General features: G+C 39.9%; 1 long non-coding RNA gene across 1 annotated transcript in view; it reads right to left on the reverse strand.

Moving 5' to 3' along the window:
* Nucleotides 1–7,750, reverse strand: part of LOC145681482 (uncharacterized) — a 30,502-nt gene extending 22,752 nt beyond the window's left edge. Inside the window, exon 1 of the long non-coding RNA XR_014130789.1 lies at nt 7,494–7,750. This is a non-coding gene — a long non-coding RNA (uncharacterized LOC145681482). The remainder of the gene's footprint in view (nt 1–7,493) is intronic.
* Between the last annotated feature and the right edge of the window lie 1,093 nt (nt 7,751–8,843).

Consider the following 8,843-nt stretch of genomic DNA (forward strand, 5'->3'; position numbering starts at 1 on the left):
TTATTTTTTTACGTCCCACGCATATGCCTGTTAGGATAAAGGAGACGGTGATGATGAGTAATGAATGAAATAGTGGAATGAAGAAAGTGGGAGGAAACGGGAGAACCCCGGGAAACCCACGCACTCAATTCTTACTTACGTACTACAAACCTAAAACAAACAAAATTGAGACTTGGTAAAACAGAACAAACCTAACACAGACAAAAACTTTTATAGTTTGTAAACAATTCAACACCAGTTTCATATTTCTATCTTATTTCTAGCCTGAGTTATCAATTTCTGTAATCAGGGAAGGACTTCTCAGACACCCTGTATATATATATATATAGGGTGTAAAGAAATGTTGTTTACAACGCTTGTGAGGTGTATCTACAGATGAAAACAAGTAAAAATGTCTATGTAACAACACAATGTCCATCTCGCCCTCCTAACCGAGTTACGGACGTCCAAAAGAATGGGGAAAATGAACTTTGAAAGCTAATTCTGGCGAAACGACAAGAAATAGAAGGGCGGTGCTAGGCGGCCCACACAAACTCTCAACATAGACTATCCAAAGATACTAAGATTAGATGTGAACAAGGCGAGTACAAGGGATTCCCCAAAGGATGCGAAGCATGCCGCGGACGTTATGAGGGCAAAGTGAGGTGAGAGGGTGTGTGTGAAGTGTTCATGCATACAGAAACGAATAGCTGAAGTGTGTATGCATATTCAAGATGGCGAGAGAAGTGCGTGGTTGCATAACCGTACAGGAAAGAAGCGCAATTTCGACAGGTTTATTCAAAGCATGTTTTCGAGAAAGCAGAAAGTGTAGTCCGACAGTGAGGTAAGGATATACAGCGCTCTACATAAGGTCGACAATTGTGTAATTAAAAAGCGCTAATAGGGATGTGATGCAACGTTCACAATAGAGGAACCGAAACCGATACCGGTGATAGTACTCGTAGAAGACAAGCTGCAGTTGATTACTACAATTGCAATACAAACAAAAATGAAAAACTGAGTAAAGAGATTCACAAAGTACGCAAGATGCCGAGGCACAGCAAAAGTTTGAACTGGCATCCAAGATTCAACGTGTGATTCTGCGCATGGAGAGTGAAAGGGCAATTCGATAAGCATTTAATAATAATAATAATAATAATAATAATTATTATTATTATTATTATTATTATTATTATTATTATTATTATTATTATTATTATTATTATTATTATTATTATAAGAAGAAGAAGAAGAAGAAGAAGAAGAAGAAGGAGAAGGAGAAGGAGAAGATGGTGAGGAATACGATTAAAAATAATGTATTATTGTATTAATATTTAGTATTAGTGTTAGTATTAGCACCGTCACTACCAGCATTGTACTAGCCACCTGTTGTCCCAAATGGACTTACATCAAACTACAATGACCTCCCTAAATATTACAGATACATATGTAGAATATGTCATGTGCCTCTCAATGTTCTGCGCGCATGCGTAGAAAGATTCATCGAGACACTCAGCGTGTGTGTTGAAACTGTACTCCATAAGCAACATTGCACAAGTGACATCGGTTAATAACAGACTGCCTCGTACGGCCAAATACTTCCGGTGTATCGAAAATTCGCGCCGCAGCAATCTAAATACGAGCCACGAGTTCTTCGGCTGTTTGCACAGGGTGTTTCATAGACAACCCTTTTCATTTCCCCCCAGAGGAAGAAGTCCATGGGTGTGAGATCTGGCGAGCGAGGTGGCCATAATACTGGACCACCCTACCAAGCCATCGATTACCGAAAGTTTCATGCAGGAATATCCATACACATTGGTCAAAATGAGCAGGCGCCCCGTCATGTTGGAACCAGAGTCGCTGTCTCAATGCCAAGGGTACATCCTCGAGAAGTAGAGGTAAGATCTCACGCAAAAAGGTAAGATAATTGCCACCAGTCAGACGATTGGGTAAGATGTACGGTCCAATCAGGTAGTTATGTATGATGCCACACCAGACATTCACAGCAAACCTGTGCTCATGCTGCTCACAAGGGTTGCGTGAGGACTATGCTCAGCCCATACATGACTGTTGTGGCCGTTTAGTACGCCTGCTCTGGTGAATATACACTCGTCCGTCCATAAAATAACTGTTGGGAAGTCTGACTCAGCAATAGTGCGCTGCAGAAACCACTGGCAGAAGTCCACACGCGGTTGAAAGTCTGCAGGGGATAAATCATGAACCTTTTGAAACTTAAAAGGGTGCATTCGTTCCTCGTGCACAACCTGCCACACAGTCATATGACTTGTGTTAGCGCCTGATGTACGGAGCGCGTGCAGGTTTCAGGATGAGACGTAAACGCTTCCAGCACGATTTCCTCAAATACAACAGTTCGCACACTTCGATTTCATCCTACTTCTTGTTGGGGTTTTTGTAGTGATCCTGTGTCCCGAAGTCGGCGATCGATGGTTTGAAAGAAGACGTGCGACGGTAATCTCCTATTCAGGAACCATTCTTCATACAAACGCCTTGCCTCCCGGCTGTTACTTCTCGCCTCGCCATATATGAGATGCATATCAGCAAGCTCAGTAAAAGAGTAGTTCGCCATTCTATCAGTTGCGCTGTCGTTCACGGTTCTGGGATTACCACAATGATAAGCGGTAAAACTATTTAAATGATTATTGTTTCTATTGTTTCTACTGTCATTTACGTGCGAGTTATCAGTTGCTCAATTCTATACACTGAGGCCCTTATACACTTTACGCGAACACTCACACGCACACAAACACTCACAAAGAAGCACCAAAACAGCATTTACTCGACGGCATCAACTATCAATGCAGCTCCAACTAGTTGTGGAATTCAGTTACGAGCCCTGTGCAATAGATACGCCACCTAGTGTCAAACCAGAGACAGAACCACACATGTTGCTTAGTGAACGAAGAAACTACGTCACTTGTAGCCCGGGGACGCAATTTCGTATTGGATCATGGAGAAACTTACACACATACGGATCCTGTCATTCATAGCGGTGTTTGTGTAGGGCAAAATTAACGAGTGATAAGATTTTTTTCAGAAGTACTGTAATTACATATGAATCTACAAATGTATTACTGGTTACATGTGAAGATAGTTTGTTTTTCTTTTTTTCTGAGCTCCGCAAACGAAACTGAGCTCCTAAACTCACCTTTGCGACTACGTGTAGCATGAACGTTGAACAGCTTTGGTGTGTAGTAAATCTGGATGATTTCTCATGGTGTGGATAAATAGATGAATGAAAAATTAGCGCTAATGTCTTCATGTTGAATGATTTTCCTTCCAGTGTTTTACCTTAAAAGACTCGACACTTAAGCATAGAGTTCTGCTATTTACTTAAGGCCCTTCTAAACGCTCCCCATAACTCCCTCCCCCCGATTTATGAAATTCGTGTGAAAACTGAATAAAATATTCAGGTTTTGGAAAGTGGGCCACATAGTAGTTATGGTACTCATAAACTAAGAAACGATTCAAATAACATTTGAGACATTTGATACGACAGCCTATAACAATCATTTGGCTGCCCTCAAAGGTATGGAATATTTTTCTGGAAATCAATTATTTAAGATCACTTCATAGAGTTCCATGATCACTGTGTGGCCGAATTTTCAAAATTCGACTACATTCTTTCGTTTTCACACAATTTTCAAAAACCGAGAAACGTGGGGAGCGTTTAGAGGAGCCTTACTCAGCAATGGGAAGTCCTTAAATTCCACAGTAACCTTGTCATGTCGTGGATAAAACTTGGAATAATTGATTTGCTGTGTATCAAATTATGTTAATAAATAGTAAACATCTGGCTAGACGTGACTCTTAAAACACGCGACCACACTTACGCCATAGTCTGTCGGTTATAAAGAACTCTGCTTCCTCCTTTTGTAATGACAGGCAAGGTTGCCAGATTTCTAACACTCCTCAGAAAGCTATTCCTAACTCATCTGGTAACTTTTCGCTTTAGAAGTGTTTTACTGCTTTATAAAACAGTGGGCGCTGTTAGTTGCCCGACGCGCCAAGTACGCGAGAGGATAATTTATTATTATTATTATTATTATTATTATTATTTATTTATTTATTTATTTATTTATTTATTTATTAATGCTCATCGAATTGCCTTTTCACCAACATATTCAATCCCGGATGCCAGTTCCCACTGCTGCTGTGTCTCGGTATCTTGCCATACTGTGTGAATCTCTTTGCGGGTGAATTCCTTCTGAACAACACTCCATTTGTGTGGATAATTTCGTCGAAACAAGAAGTAGTTTAAAATTGTGCAGCCTCGCAATATCTTTCATACTTCTAACTACAATTTAAAAAGCTTAGTTATTAAATAAAACTTGCTTTAATAATAAGAGACAAGTAGAACCACTGTTCAAGTTCAGCTCATTATCGAAAACCGTAACTTCTCATTCAAATGCTCTTTTTATACAACAATGGCAATGATTAGGAATATTTTACTTTTTTCAATGCATAGGTAATCTACAATTATCCGAATTCACAACTTTGTGTGATCCATAGTTTTGTCATAAATATCCTCAAACGTTTTTTACATTCTAACGCAGTGGTCGAATTCAGCCTTAACTACTCAGTTTTTCATTCTTGCTGTTTGTATTGCAATTGCAGTGATCAGCTGAAGCTTATCTTCTACGAGTAGAATACTATCAAAGGAACAGGTTTCGGTTCCTCTGTCGTAAACGTTGCATCACCTTCCCATTAGCGCTTTCTAATTACACAACTGTCGAACCTATGTAGAGCGCTATATATCCCTATTCTACTGCCGGACTGCCCTTTCTGCTTTCTCGAAAACATGCTTTGAATAAACCCGTCGAAATTGCGCTTCCTGCACGGTTATGCAACCACGCACTTCTCCCGCCATCTTGAATACGCATACACACTTCAGCTATTCGTTTCTGTATGCATGAACACTTCACACACACCCTCTCACCTCACTTTGCCCTCATAACGTCCGCGGCATGCTTCGCATCCTTTGGGGAATCCCTTGTGCTCGCCTTGTACATATCTAATCTTAGTATCTTTGGATAGTCCTTGTTGAGAGTCTGTGTGGGCCACCTAACACTGTCTTTCTATCTCTTGTCGTTTTGCCAGAATTAGCTTTCAAAGTTCATTTTCCCACCCTTTTGAACGTCCGTAACTCGGTTAGAAGGCCGAGATGGACATTGTGTTACATAGACATTTTTACTTGTTTTCATCTGTAGAATCACCTCCCAAGCGTTATAAACAACCTTTCTTTACACCCTATATATATATATATATATATATATATATATATATATATATATACTTCTCTCTTATATCCCAGCGTACTCGAGTCCCACATTATCTGAAAACACATGTCTGTTTTCAATTACTGAAGTGTACAAATTCTGTTATTTCTCGAATTTCAAAAATTAGCACAATTAAGTGGTTTAAGCTGTTTCAGTATAAATCTCCTCAACTACAATTCAATTCTGAATAAATTTGATGACAGGATTCAATCGGGGTCAATTCCCCGTTGCAAAAATTTTACTTCAGAATTGAGAAAGAGTTTTTAACAAAGGCTAGTTTATAGGAAAATATATACCAGATCTGAATAACATTTTGAATAGTACAAGGCAGGATCAAAAAGTAAGGTAACAAGTGCCCAAAAATGAACCACTATATGCTAGTAACTCTTTTTGTGTGTTCTAAGCGGTTAGCGTACGCGCCTTTGGCGCGGGAGACCCGGGTTCGATTCCCGGCGGGAGCTCATGTGGTTCGGATTCCACGTTAATCAGTAGGTCCACGTCTCATATAGCCTCGCTGCTGAAAAGGGACGTTAAACTCAAAATCAACTCAACTCTTTTTGTGTGTTGTAGGTATTGATGGGTAGTATCCCTGGTGACCGCTAGAGAGCATCACGGTGACACAGTTGCAGCGCAGTTCGAAGATGGTAGGGCTACTGGAAACACGGTCAAATGTTGAAGTGCGAAATGTGATAAGGTTTCTGCATGCGAAGGGAAAGAAAGCAGCCGAGATCCATCGGGAACTTGTGGAAGTGTATGGCAACAATGTGTTATCGAGGAAACAAAGTGTGCTGTTGGTGTAGGGAGTTTGATAACAGCAGGACTGGTATCACCGATGAGCATCGACGTAGCAGACCGTCAACGCCTGCTAGCGACCAGAACATTTGTCAGGTGGAGGGAATGATTAGGGAGGATAGGCGAATTCCACTATCACACATTGCAGATGTACTGAACATTTCGTATGGTTCCGTTCACAGTATTGTTCACAACACGCTTGGCTACCGCAAAGTGTGTGCACATTGGGTACCACGGAATCTCACAGAAACGGACAAACACAGACGAATGGGCATTAGTCTGAACCACCTGACTCGTTATCAACAAGAAGGGTCTTCATTTCTGTATCACATTATTACGGGTCATGAGACACCTGTGCCATTGTAAGCAGCTAAATCGAAACGTTCCTCCATGATGCGGAAACATCCTTCGTTGCCCCCAAACAAAAAGTTTAAAACAGTAACATGTGCAAGAAAAACAATGACCACTGTCTTTTGGGACCACCTTGGCGTGATTCACCTGGAATTCCTTCCACCGGGACAGACAGAGAGAGGCCATACGCCGGAAAAGACCTGGAGCATTAAGAGAGAGTGTCTTGTTGTTACACGACAATGCTCGACAGCACACAGCCCATTTCACCCTGACCATGTCATACGTTTCAACTGGGAGGTTTTGGAACATCCTATATACAGCCCGGACCTTGTACCCAGCGATTTCCATCTCTTCGGACCAATGAAGAAGCATCTTCAAGGACAGCGCTTCAGCACAGCGCAAGAGGCACAGGATGCATTGAAGATCTGGTTGAACAGCCTTGACACAGATTTCTTCCATAGTGGCATCGATACATTGGTCATCCGCTGGAACAAGTGTTTAGACAAATATGGCGACTATGTGGAATGTTTGTTTGCAGTGTCATGTATACCCTGTAATAGTATAGGCAACCGAGACAAAGATTTCTAAAAAAAAAAAAAACATTGTTGCCTTACTTTTTGATCCTACCTTGTAGTTATAAAAATTCAAAATCGGGTGATAAGTACAAAAAGTTCTGATTCTTACTTCACTCTTCAGCAACCAATTATACACAGCAAGGAATTAATTTCGTTATTATCAAACCACAAATTACTCAATTAAGGTATTAGCAGTCGTAAACTCGGACTTACTTATAGCAGTCAAGGAATGGAATCTTCGAATTGTCAAAATGTCTTTGAATGACAAGTATGTTCGAAGACGGTCTAGATAAGGTTCAGAAGTTTCTTACTTGGTATTAGTCTGATAACAAAGCCCCTTTTTAATAGCATGTGGTTACTTAGTTAAAAGAGGCGATTCCGAAACTAACTTGCAGTTTAATTTTGAGCCATATTTCAAAAATGAGGTCTTCACACAACATAAATTCTCACAAATCCCAAACGGTTAGAACTAGAAGGTATGCTACTACTTGTTTCTTACCTTTTAACAATTCAATCTCCCTAGTTTCTGCAATCGGGTACTGCTCAATTTTATAACTTTACAATACAAGAAACCAAATACGAAAAATAACAAATAGAACCAAAGGCAATTCCAGAAATATCCAACTTCACGTTGTTTAATAAACGCTACATAAATTTCCTGACCTCAACTCGCAGAAGTAACTATGTGCCCGCAGACCACATTTGAGAATCAGCCGATGTTTGTCTTCGTCCATTGTAAAACGCCAAACTGTTCCCTCGCCACAAAACCACACAGCGAGGAACACTGTTGCCACACTTGGTACAATTGTACCAAATTCAGCCCTTTTTGTCATTCATCGGCCCGTTGGTACCACGCTGGCATTTTCAGCCCCTTTTGTGGAAAAGTTGGTACTTTTCTACCCAATTCAGCACCATTTAACAATTACTTGTCACATTTTCAAGTGTCAGTAAGACTTTCCCTACATCTCTGTCTTTTGATGACTTTCAGGGAAAGTTCTAGGACCATGTACGACGGACCGCGGACACCCGTTAGTGACGATGGGTAACCAGCTTAGAATTCCCATCCGTCGCACCAGGACCGGTTTTACATTTTTTTATTTTATTATTTATTTATTTATTTATTTTTACAAATGTCAGTTTACTTACCTTATATTCTTCTTACATTCTATTTTTCTCCTTCGGTCGTGAAATGAGCAAGAATAAGGAGCAATAATTTATATTTTAATATTTTATTATAACATACTATTTACACACAGACTCGATTATTGATTAGTTTCTAGTTTTATATTTTTCATACACTGCGAAAAAAATGTAGGTGGCGTACTTAAAAAGCTAGGTTACATGCGTAATACCTGTAGTTTTTGGACTTAACGTACAGCAGACGTGTAACTGAAAACGTATGTTCTATAATACTTTCCGTATAAGTGTTCTATGTATACGTACTTTCCATATGAAACAATATAGGTGGTCAGGATCTCACATACAAGTGGACGTATATAACATATAGCTGAGGAATGTAACGTAAGTATATGCATGTGATATACGGAAAATTGTTAGATGTCAGGCATTCTGCAACGGCATGATGTAACACCTAAGGGCAGTGCGTATGTAGCATATGGATAACGTATGCTTCATACTGATTTCTGTAATAAGCGAGAGGATTCCGTATATTTGTACAATATAACGCTGACCGGAGAAAGGATTTTTCTCAGTGCATATGGCCATGATACTTTTTTGGTTTATTGGTCACTTTGAAATAAAGGCGCGTTTGATTTCTTTCCGATACATACAGGTACCGAAAATGATAACTGTTTTCTCTTTTAATTTTCGTCCTCTGTTAAACTTCCTA

This window comes from Thermobia domestica, chromosome 3 (assembly GCF_964235325.1).
Source record: "Thermobia domestica chromosome 3, izTheDome1.hap1.1, whole genome shotgun sequence".
NCBI classification, from domain to species: Eukaryota; Metazoa; Arthropoda; class Insecta; order Zygentoma; family Lepismatidae; genus Thermobia; species Thermobia domestica.